This window comes from Rattus rattus, chromosome 4, assembly GCF_011064425.1.
Source record: "Rattus rattus isolate New Zealand chromosome 4, Rrattus_CSIRO_v1, whole genome shotgun sequence".
Taxonomy (NCBI): Eukaryota; Metazoa; Chordata; class Mammalia; order Rodentia; family Muridae; genus Rattus; species Rattus rattus.
Genome location: NC_046157.1, coordinates 16,739,448 through 16,751,615, shown reverse-complemented (window position 1 = coordinate 16,751,615; position 12,168 = coordinate 16,739,448).

Here is a 12,168-nt window from a genome sequence, read left to right as displayed (position 1 = left end):
GATTTCTTCCTTGCCTACAGTTCTCTGTGTAGGGTTGAGGCCTGGTGGTCTTTCCCCATCCACGTTGGAATGCCTGTAGATGCCGTTCTTGCTCAGCTCTGGTTTGAGCAGCCATGATGGTGAGACTCGATGGGGGCAGGAGATAGAATCTCAGAGCAAACTCTCTGGTCTTCTGGTTCTTACAATCTTTCCTGCCTCTCTTCCACAGTGTTCCCTGAGGTTTCGTAGATGACTCTGTTGGGATTCTGTGGCTGCTCATCTAGGAGCCAAGAAAAGAAAAGCTCAGGCAATTGCCTTGTTTCCTATAGGAGACGAGGTCTTCCTGCATGGAGAGACAGCAGGCCTCGCTTCACAAGTGCTTATAGGGACAACAAGAAGAGGAGGCAGCTGGTACCCTGCCAGGCTGTCAAAGACAGCTTTTTAAAAAGTAACCTTAGCCAGGTATGGTGGCACGCACACTCTGGAGGCAGAGGCAGGTGGGTCTCTGTGGGTTGGAGGTCAGTCAGGTTTACAGAGTTCCAGAGCCGCATAGTGAGACCCTATCTCAGAAATAATATCTCAATAAAATAGAGACAAAAGTCACCTTGGAGACATAAAATGGTTCGGCTGTGTGTAACGGCATAAATCTGTGACCTCAGACTCAGGAGGCAGAAGGATTGTAAAAGTACCTTTTATTATCCTGAAACTGTTGTCTCTAAACCTTACTGCCCCCGTCTGTTATCCTAGGCCTAGTCCTCGGAAGCTTCCAGACTCCTTACGATCTTATCTAGGCCTAGAATGTTCTCAGCCTTTGAGACTTGCTGCTGAATAAGCTCACCCCTTCCTAGTTCCTTCTGATTTCTGACTGATTCAACTCAGTCGTTCCAGCTCAAGTTTTCCAAGCTGACTGATTCAACCTGGCTTCTCCTGAATTGCTCTGCTTGGCCTCATACCAACTCTGGCAACTTGCTCTAAGCTTCTGACTTCTTCTCATCCTCTGGCTTGTTCTCTCTCAGCAACCTGGTCTCTCTCTACCACTGTCCCGGTAAAACTGCCCCTTCCTCTCTCCGGACTCTCCCTTAAGTAGCTTCCCTTTCCTCTTCTTGGGCATATCTTATTCTGTCAAAGATTTCTTGGATTCGTCACTTTGCCACTCAATTAGACACCACTTTCAATCATGGCTGATTCCTTCTACAAACTAACTTTACCTTCATTGTTTGGGATTAAAGGCTGAGGGTGTGTCTGCATGTCAGCCAGAGAGATTGTAGGCGTGTGCTAAGGGCTCAGAAACACAACCTTGGGGTTCACAGCATGATCAAATATCCTGCAACAAAGAATTACAAATTTGAGGCTGTCCCTGACTAGAGAGTGAACTTCAGGTCAGCTCGGACTATAGATTGAAATGCTGTCTCAAATATGAAACAAAAATATCACTGAAAGACCCCCCCGGAGTGGGGAGACCCTCACTCAAGTCTTGGGATGACGCAACCCCCCAAGAACTCACACAAGACCGTCCTTGTTGTAATCACATGAGGTTTATCAATAGCAACCAGTGCACTGGGGTCGAGACTCGTTTCCCACGCAGGGGCAGTGGAGTTCGACCCCGAGAGGCTGGGAGAAGAGGTATTTAAAGGGAGAAACCACAACTCAAGGGGGCAGGGATGGCGTCATTGGAAAGAGTGTAGAATAACAGTGAAAAAATCACAAGGAAGAACTCTCTGTCTCCCAAGATTGTTTCCTAGGAGAAGCTGTCTCCTGCCTCTCAAATTGTTTAACTTCATGGTCTGCTAGTTCCTAGGAGAAGTTGGTTCCTGCTTCTCAAGATTGTTCTCTAAGATTTATGGCAGCTAGTTTCTGGGAGAAAGCTGTTGAGCTGGCCAATGTAATTATCCATTCTATAGCCCTAGGAGAGGCTTTTTGGAACATACAATTCTGGGGCCTAACCTGTTTTTTTTTTTTTTTTTTTTTTTTTTTTTTTTTTTTTCTGCTCTAAACTTTGTGTCTAGGGGGGCAACTTTAAAACTTTTATCTTTCAATCACTACCAGCAGATCGGTGTAATTTATCATACGTATTACCAAATAAAAGGTCAGAGCTGGAAGACGGTGCAGTGTCTGCTTCAAAGGCCGGAGAACTTGGGTTCAGATCCTCGGCAGCCACAGAGGAAGCCAGCTCTGGCAGCATTGTGGCAGCAGACAAGCCTGAGACTCCCACTGCAGTGGTGGCAAAGGGGAGACAGGCACCTTGGCCAGTTGGTCTAGCTGAGTAAATCACCATCAGGTCCAGTGAGAGACTCTCAAAAATAATAAAATAAGCCAGGCAGGGGTGGCACATCCCTTTAATTCCAGCACTCAGGAGGCAGAGGCAGGGGGATCTCTGAGTTTGAGGCCAGCCTGGTCGACAGAGTGAGTTCCAGGACAACCAGGGCTACACGGAGAAACCCTGCCTCAAATTACAAAACACACACACACACACACACACACACACACACATACACACACATTTGCGTTCCTCTCGTGTCCCCATCTCTGGTCTTTCCTTGGGCTTCCCCTTTGCTAGTCCAGTTCTCATGCATCCACTTCTCTCCTCATCTGCGTCAGACTGGCACTGTGACGTTTTTCTTTGACTTTATTTTTATTGTCTGAGTATGGGTGTCCTGCATACCTGCATGTATATGCACAGGTGTGTGCAGGGCCTGCGTAGGCCAGAAGATGGCAGCAAATCCCCAGAACTGGAGTTACAGACAGGTGAGCCACCATTCGGGTGCTGGGAACCAAACCTGGGTCCTCTGAAGGAGCAGCCAGTTCTCTAAACTGCTGAGCCGTCTCTCCAGCCCTGAAAGAAATGTTTTCATTTTCCTGTTTTCCTCTTTATTTTTAAAGTTCTCTCATTGCCTACAAATACAAACATCCCAGAACAGGTTCTCATAAATACGTACTGTATATTTAAAGTTCTGTGTGTGTGCCCGTGTGTTTGCACATGCGTGTGCACGCGTGTGTATACTGTGTCTAGGATTGGACCTAGAGCCTTTTGAATGCTAAATGCATGCTCTACCAATAAGGAGCACCTTAAGTTTTATTTGGAAATAACCTTAGGCTCTCAGATCACCATGTTTTATACACTGCAGATGCCTTTCAGGTTGGGTAGAGAGCTGTGCTGGGGTGGATTTCAGGTGAAGTATCCTTTAGTAACAGCAATGCCCCTGCAGTGAGGAAGCTGGGGTAGGAGATCAGCAATGGTCCTTCTATAACAATTCCTCCCATAGACTTTAGAGAGGGGGTCTCTGAGGTTAGAGGGGAGGCGTCTCCGTAGCAGCAAGGGGACTTTGAGTGTCACAGATCAGCAAGGGTGCTACACGGGGTGCAACAGCATAATTTGGAAAGCCAGTCTTTTTGTCCCACTCTGCTCTTGGGACGGCTGCATGCTGGGAGTTCAGCAGTTCAGGGAGACTCTTAGATGGATCCAAGACATGCCTTGTGTCTCCACAGGGGAGGCATCTGTGAGAGGACATTTGAAGGGCGGAGAGGCTACAGCATAGTTTCATTTCACACTGACATCTCAGGTAGCCATGGGATATCTACGACTAAACAAGAGAGAGAATGAGATTAATCTCCACATAACAGTGTATATCAGCTGAACATACACAGACACACATATACACAGACACACACATACACACAGACACAGAAACATACACTTAGACACACAGAAGCACACATACACAGACAGAAACACGCATATACAGAGACCCACAGATATAGACACACAGAGACGCAGATGCACACACAGACCTACTTACACACTCAAAGACATAGACACACACACAGACACACACTGACATATTAACACACTTACAGACAGACACACACACCACACACACATGCACACACACAGGCACACATCGAAACACATGTTTTATGAAGATGTAGGGATTGCCCCAACCACGGTAGAAGGGATGCCTGTGTTGGGACCCAGGAGGGACAGGAAACAGAAATGGGCTTAGGGGTGACGGGAAGAGAAGGACTCTGAAGGGCTGTAGGTTGCTCATAAACTGGGGCAGATGCTTCTCCTGCCTGAGCACCTGCCTTCCAGTCCATTGCCACGGCAATCTTTGCGGTCAGCAGAAAGGTTGTATGTGTGACCCTGTCATGTGGCCCGTGGATTGCAAAGTCTTCCTGGGAACTGCAAGCAGCCGGGGGCCCAGAAGAGAAGCAGCTGCACACTCCCCTTTCTCACGGTGTCAGCTGTCCACCCAGCCCCGTCCAGGTCCCCCAAGTTGGAATCACTGTCTAGGAGAGACACAAGCTACCATGCAGATGCTGGTTCAGCGTAGCCTGTGCTTCTGGGATTTTTAAGTCCGAGGGGCTGGAGAGCTGGCACTGGCTCGTCTTTTGAGGACCTGGGTTTGATTCCTAACACCAACGCGCTGGCTCACAGCTGTCTGCAACTCCCGTTCCAGAGGATGTGATGCCCTCTTGCGGCACCCATGGGTACTGCAAGCACAAACACAGACGCAGGCAAAGCACCCATCCGCATAAAATAAAAACTTAAATTTCAAAAGAAACAGGCTTGAATCCCATGAGCAAGGATTTCCAGATTATTCCAAACCTGGCTAGGGCACCAGGGGTTCCACGCTTCCCACCGTGCATGTAAATTTGCCCAGGGACCAGGAAGCCATGTCCTCAAAGACGATGGACAAATGGTGCCGAGGATCTGGAAGCAGCAAGGAAACCATACTCAGGTTATACAGAACGAAAACGGACAGAGACAGAAGCATCTGATGTCCGTGCTGTGGACACTGTCAAGTGTCCATCAACAGAGAAGGGAATTGCCCCACTAACCACCAGGAGAATGCAACTCCAAGCCACAGCGAGGTGCTGCCGCGCATCTGTTAGGAAGGGTCCCCTGCAGAAGACAGCAGGGACCAAGGGTGTGGCTCAGTGGCGAAGCAAACACCTGGCATGCGCACGCCCCGGGCTACCTTCCGGCTCGGCACTGCACAAAACCGAACAAAGCAGAAAAACAGTCGTTGGCTGCAATGTGCAGAAACTGGGGACTTGGACAGTACTTGGGGATGAGAAACCGAGGAAGCGCACGGATGCTGTGCAGAACAGTTTGGTGAGTTGTCAAGGAACCAAAATAGAATACTGTAGGAGCCGGCAATTCTACTTCTGAGCATATGCAGCAAAGCTTTAGAGACAGGGACTGGAACAGATGTTCGTGAAGGGACGAGGGGGACAAGGGGGAGTACAGGAAAAGACAGTTAAAATTAAGGGCCATTTGAGGGGTAGTGTGGGAACCTAATACAGTAGGAGTTTCCCAAAATACATACATATATGAAGGCGACCTAGATGAAATCGCCAACTAGTGGGGGAGAAAGAGTGGCATCCGGTCATCTCTTGCCGCCAAACGAAGCTTCCAGGACCGAGAATGGGTTACATTTGACTGAGTTGTTGGCCACAGGGTCCTATGGGAACTCCAGGCTGTTCCCAAGGCTCTAGGTTGCTCTCCACCAACTGACAGGACGGTCCTCTGCTGAAGACAACACCTATACAACTCACTGACCACAGAGTCAAGTTGGTGCCCGCCTGGAGCCTTCACCCCTACCGGACTGCGTTGCTGGTATCAGAAATACACAGTGCTCGCTAACAAAGGAGAAACCAGGCTACAAACCCTTGGGTCTACAGTGCTGCCCTGCCTGCGAGCTATGCTAGGGCCATGGTGTCACAAGCTTGTGGAGAAACCAACCCATGTCTGGCTGGGCTTAGGGTCCACTTTACAAGATGGAAGCCATACCCAGTGGTGATTTGGTGACCAAGAACCTGAGACTAGACACCCCAGGGACCTAGGGTAAACCCAAACACTACTGTTCTGTTACGGCAGTGGTTCTCAACCTTCCTAACGCTGGGACCCTTTAATACAGCTCCTCATGCTGTGCTGACCCCCCCAACCATAAAATAAAATTATTTCATTGCTACTTCATAACAATGACTGTCATCAATTGTCCTTTGAGTAGACATCAGAGTTCCAGTTTACAGTGTTCTTGGGGGATTCCTGGGTGTGAGATCTAGCGGTCTCTGCTTCTCTGTTTCTTGTGCCTTTTCTTGGGTTCTTTTCCTCCTGTTGGTTTTGCTCTCTTCTGATGTATTCGTTTTGTGTTCTATCTTATTAGATTTTATTATTATTCCTCAGATGTCTGTTTTCTAATGAGAGGCAATGCAAGAGACAAATCATGTTTTAAGTTTTAGTTGCTGTGCCTAAGAGATCCATCAAACAGAAGTGCGTCTGATCCGTGGGCCCCTTGCCCAAGGACGGACACTTCCTGAGACTGAGGAGGCGGCTGCTTGGGAGATAACAAGCCACAGGTTTTCACTTCCCTAAGCAAGTTGGTGTGACCGAACTGCACCACTATTGCTCAATCACGTGCGCAGGAGGGAGGAATGCAAGGGTGCTTGCCCTTGATTGGACCTGACAGGAACTGTGGCAAATGGTGGGTTTTGCCCTTTTAAGTCCCTGCAAACCATGACTTGGGGTCATTTTCCTGGGAACCTAGGTGTGAACTTGGCTAGACTATAATCAACCAGGCCAGTGTTTAATTAGGGCCTCGTCGAAATCGGTTGAAGATTGGGGTAGTGGCCCTATTCTCAGCCGATGGAATTCAAACAGAAATGAGATGTATCCGGATGGGCGGGGAGGTGGAGAGGAACTGGGAGGGGGGAATGACCATAATCAGGATATAGTGAATAAAAAAATCTATTTGCAATAAAAGAGTATTTAGTCTTGTGAAGGAAGGAAAATCTAAGAAGACATTATGATTTGGGTGGACTTTGAAGACACTTCAGTTGCAACAACCTAGGACAAACAACTCCGCCTATACGATATGGGAGTAGGAAGTGACTGATGGTTGCCTGGGCCTGGAGAGGGAGCGGGGGCCATGCTGAGCCGTGTTAGAGCTCCAGCTGCAGGTGGAGTTGTAGAGACGGATGGTGTTGGCCGGTACTTGGCGGTGGCGTTTGCCTCGCAGCCACAAAACTAAGTGGCTCAAATTGTAAACTTGATGTTATCTAAATTAGGAGAAATCAGTAAAGTAGCCCAAGAAGAGTGATTCCGCAGAGCAGGGGCATGGCAGGACAGTCCCTGGTGAGGTCTAAGGAGAGATCCAGGCTGCAATGAAAATTAGGCAGGCTGGCCTTAAAGTCCGTAGCCTCTGATGGAGCTAGCAAAGGAAAAAGGCGCTGAAGCCTTCACGGGACAGGAGCCTTGGGACTTCCATGGGTTGCTGCAGGAAGAAAGGCTGGGGAAAGAGGTGCAGATGTTCTCAGGGCTGCCACACTCCCATGTCCCCGTCCCTGTATCCCCACAGTGCAGCTGGGAGCTTTGCTGAAAGCAGTAACCAGCTCAACCTCCAGGCCACAGTAGCTAGGGCAAGTGGCCCTTTTCAGTTCTGCAGGCTATTGGTTCCCATAGATACCCATGCTATGCTGTGAGGTAGCAGGCTCCCTCAGCCAGGAGCCTGAAGGCAGAGAGAGGGCTCTCTCTTCCTGGAACCCCAGGCAGGAGGGAAAGAGGACCTCTGGCTCCGCCAGCCTAGCGTGGCAGCCAGCTCAGGCTATGAAAAGTGTCCCGTGGAATCCTGTCCTCGAAGAGATCAGCTGGTGCCCAGCCCATCTGGAAAGGGCAGGGCCAGCCCTTCTGTTATCAGGGAAGAGCCTCCTGCTTCAGCAAATGTTCTCGAGGCCTCTTTGCTGTGGGGGCGCCTGCCTCAGTGGCCCCCAGATGATTGCGGAGATGGAGAAAGAACAGATAAGAGCGATTGCACCCGGACTTTGGCCAGAGTGTCCTGAGGGCCGTCAGCAGTTATCATAGGCAGCCCTGCCGAGGATGCTGATTTCCCAGCAGCCAGTGCTCAAATCCCAGCTCCTGTCTTCCAGCCTCATTCAAACTCTGGAGATCAGGAGAACACAACGTAGCTCCCTGCGGGAGGGGGAGGGGAGCGGGGAGGAGGTCACGCAGCTGGTAATTGGTGGTACTTTTCCTTGGGAAACGCCACAGACCTCTGTTTACTTTCCAGCTCTGGATGGGTGACCTGGGTTCTAACAGCTAGCACCTGGTACCACAGGACATTGGAGCTGGAGAAAGCAGATGCAGGCTCTGCCCACGCTACCTCACAAAGCTGCCAGTATGGTCTTTATACACTAGCTCTAGGGTCAAGCTGCCTGTCTCAATCCTGACTTGTTAACTGACTGTGGGCAATGTATCACATCCACACCTCATACTTCTTTCGTGACATTGTTTTGGGAGCTAAATTGGCACTCACCAGTTGTGTCTAGTATGCCAAAGGCAAGCCTTTAAGTGTTAGACGGGCCTATATTTAACCCAGGCGTGTGCCAGCTCGGCACCGCCACTGTTTCCAGCATTATGAACTTGCAGGTTGCTTCCCTTCCTGTAGGGGGCGCTGTGGTGCACAGCCCGATGTTCTTCCGGGACTGAAGTCCCATTCTTCCAGCTGGCTGCTGGCAGTGGTGGTGGCCATTGATGGTGCCCTGCTGGGCTTTTCTTTGAGACTTGTCCTCTGCTGAAGGTCATGCCACCCCAAACCTGTATTTGATGGAGGGGTGTTATGGGGGGCAGGACAGTCAGGTGAAGGTGGCGTTATCTGGGCAAATCAACCTATGACAACTGGTACCAGGGAGGATTCTGGGAAAATGGCGTAAAGTGGGTTCTGAAGCTCGATCATCTACTGGTCATCTGGCAATGAGGATGTCAGGCATGCAGCTGTGGCACCTCTAAAAGTTCTTCAGAGTGTGGCACGGCTGGTGTGGTGGCTCACATCTGTAACATAGCATTAGGAGGCTGAGGCAAGAGGACCTCAAGTTGGAGGACAGCCTGGACTACATAGCAAGACCTGGCTTCAGAAAAACAAACAAGCCAGTCATCTCCTCAGCACTGGGTTAGCAAAGGCAGGAGAATCCTCATCTATACAGTGAGTTAGAAACCAGAGTGGGCTACAGAGTTAGACCCTCTCTCAACAAAAACAAACAAAAAACCAGAAAAAAGAAAAAAAAAAAAACTCCACAAACCAAACCAACCAAACAAAAGCCATTGGGAGAAGGCCCTGCTCGCTGTAACCTTGGTTTCCTGCAAGGCGAGGGGAGAGGACAAGCTATTAGGACACACTGGTTCATAAAAGTGTGTCACATAAAGCTGTGAGCTAGGAAGGTAGGGGAGGAGGGGTGCTGTACGTGAATAAGTCAGGTAAGGGGTGGGCTTGGGTGCTCTGGAGGTTTCTAGTGTCCCTGCCTCCTGTGTAATCTGATGCTGGCTTTTCCCAGCCTCTCCAAGGCCGTAGGTTATTGGCACAGGAGGCTGACTCTGCCGAGCATGGACTCCGCCCACTGTGATCTTTCTCCGCTCGCCTGCAGGCTGACAGAGGGCTCAGGACCACCAGCAGTTGCAGGGGAGTTGGGGTGTGTGTGTGTGTGTGTGTGTGTGTGTCAGGGTTGGGACACAGCTCTGTTGATCTGTAGGGCCTTTGTGATTGTCTGGGCAGGCGAGGGCCCTCCTTCTCTCCGGAAGATTCCTTTCAACTATCGGGTGCTGCAGATGATTAGGGAGGAGGTGAAGGCCCTAAAGCCGGGGTTCTCAACTTTGCTATCGCTGTGACCCTTTAATACTCATTTGGTGACCCCCAACCACGGTAATTCTGCTACTGTTGTGGATTGTAGTATAAATGTCTGGCGTGCAGACTATCTGATATGTGACTCCTGTAAAAGGGTTGGTTGACCCCCAAAGAATTGAGATCCTCAACTCCCAGGAGGCTGAGTGACTCCAGGTCTGGGCACCTTCAGCAGAGACGAAGCCCCTGTGGTTGTGACCGTGGATCTCTGTTAGAGCTTATTTGTCCATTCCAAAGCAAATGAACTCGTCCATTCGTTTGCAGCCGTGCTGGGCTCCTGGGAAGCCAGCACGGCCACTGGGCTACGGTCCTCAGCAATTTTGCTTTAACCGTTTTGCAATTCAAAACTTAAGAGTTTTGAGAAACTAAAAATAAAGTTTAAAGAAAGTTTCCCTTCGATCCCACCAACTAGAGAGTGTCGCTGTTAACAGTTTGGTGAACAGACTTCCAGACAGCATTGTGTGTGAGTGTGGGGACTTATGGTAATGGAATCACATACTGTTTCATAACCTGCTCTTTTTACTCAGCAGTATGTCACAGGGATTTTCCCACCTCAGTGGAGGCAGCCCTACCTTTTACATAATGGCTGTAGACGTCCGCGGCAAAGGGAAGTGCCAGGGATGCATTTAGATGCTTTTAGAATTTGTTCCAAAATTATATAGTGAACGGTATACTGCTGTCATGGCCGCGAACCCAGCTGCTGTTTTAAATGTATTTTAGCAGGCTGGTTGGTTATTTATTTATTTATTTATTTAAGTTTATTTACTCTGTGTGTGTGTGTGTAGTTGGAGGTGGATGAGGGAGGCGGCGGGAGTGTTATAGATACAACACTCATATTTGATATTCTTAGGAAACAAAATTATTAAATGACAACTAAAATTCTTCTAAAGTTTATAGCCTGTGATCTCCACTCAGTTTTCTTTGGCTTGAACTTAGCTATCTGGTCAGACCTAGTATGTGTTTGACTGGAACTTTTGAGTACCCAGAACAGTAGTTCTCAACCTTCCTAATGCTGCCACCCTTTAACACAGTTCCTCATGGTGTGGTGAGCCCCAACCATAGAATTATTTCCATTGCTACTTTGTGACCATAATTTTTCTACCATTACAAATTGTAACACAATTGTTTTTGGAGATGGATTTGTTGAAGGGGTCACTGCCCACAGGTTGAGAAATGCTTACTAGAACTTTGTACATACTAGGCGAGTGTCCTACAACTGAATTTCCTTCTCAGCCCTAGCCAACCCTCATCACTTCTTTTTCTATATCGGGGAATGAACTTAAGGCCTTGAGGATCCAAGCGAGGGTTCTACCCAAGAGTTTCACAAGCCCCTGGGGTTACTTTTACTTTTACATTTTGAACCAGGGTTTTCTTAATTATACAGACTGGCCTTGAACTTAATATTCAATAGAGGCAGGTCTTGAACTTTCAAACTTTCTATCCCAGTCTTGCGAGTAAAATGGACTTACTGGCCTGTGTCAGCAGGCCTGACCAAGTGGATAGTTTAGCTGGGTATATGGCCATATACCAGACATAACCAAATTGTGAGGGCTGGAGTTAGTGGCTGGAGCGGGACAGGTCTATGCGGGACTTGTTTTGCAGCTGACTTGTTGCTATCCACAGCTGAGTGATGGCATCTTCCAGCACATCTCACACACACACACGCTCCCCAGGGATACTGCATAAGCCACAGTTCTCTCTTCAGGTTGTACTCAGCTTCCTACACAAGGGTCTTTGACTACTTATTCTCCTGACCAAAGAAACCCTATGCCCTGCTGGGGCAGGAACCTGCTAAACAGCTCTGAATGAATGAATGAATGTTGCCTCTAACTGCATTCTATAGAGTGAAAAGTTTGCCAGAAATTCTGTTCCTATCCCAGATCTGTGGAACAAGCAGGGCACAGCAGCTTGTTTTGACAAGGCCTCCAGGTTATGCTACTGACAGACTCCAGAGTGTAGGACCCCCCTGAAGTGCAATAACTTTCAGATGGGAAACAGCCTCTGCATGTGGAGCAGCCATTCTGAAGGCTGTTGGGGAAGAAGAGATTACCTGATTCTCTGTCCTTTAGTTCAGGCCATCCATTCTGTGAAGACTGAATTTTCCTGGTGTTGCTTGTTTTGAGACAGTCTGGCAATTATACCCTTTGCTGGCCTCAAACTTCAATCATTTTCCTGACTGTATTACAGGTGCCCAAATATGGATTGGGACTACACATATATGTCACCACACCCAGCTACATTGATATATATGTACCCTAGGCTGGCTGCAAACTCTAGCTCATCCTGCCTCAGCCTCCTGCTGAGGGAAGTGCAGTAGGGGCCCATAATCCATGAGAGAGAGGAGCACAGAGGTCAACCTGTATTTCAGCTCAGCCCAGGCCAGAAGTGCCCACTGTGAGGACTATGGGCCTCCTTCCCCACCAGTAAGTTAACAGCGAGCTCGCCAAACAAACGGTGTGGGAATTTATTCCGGAGACACAGGGCAGGGGCAGCGGGATGTTCTTATCCTCCTCTG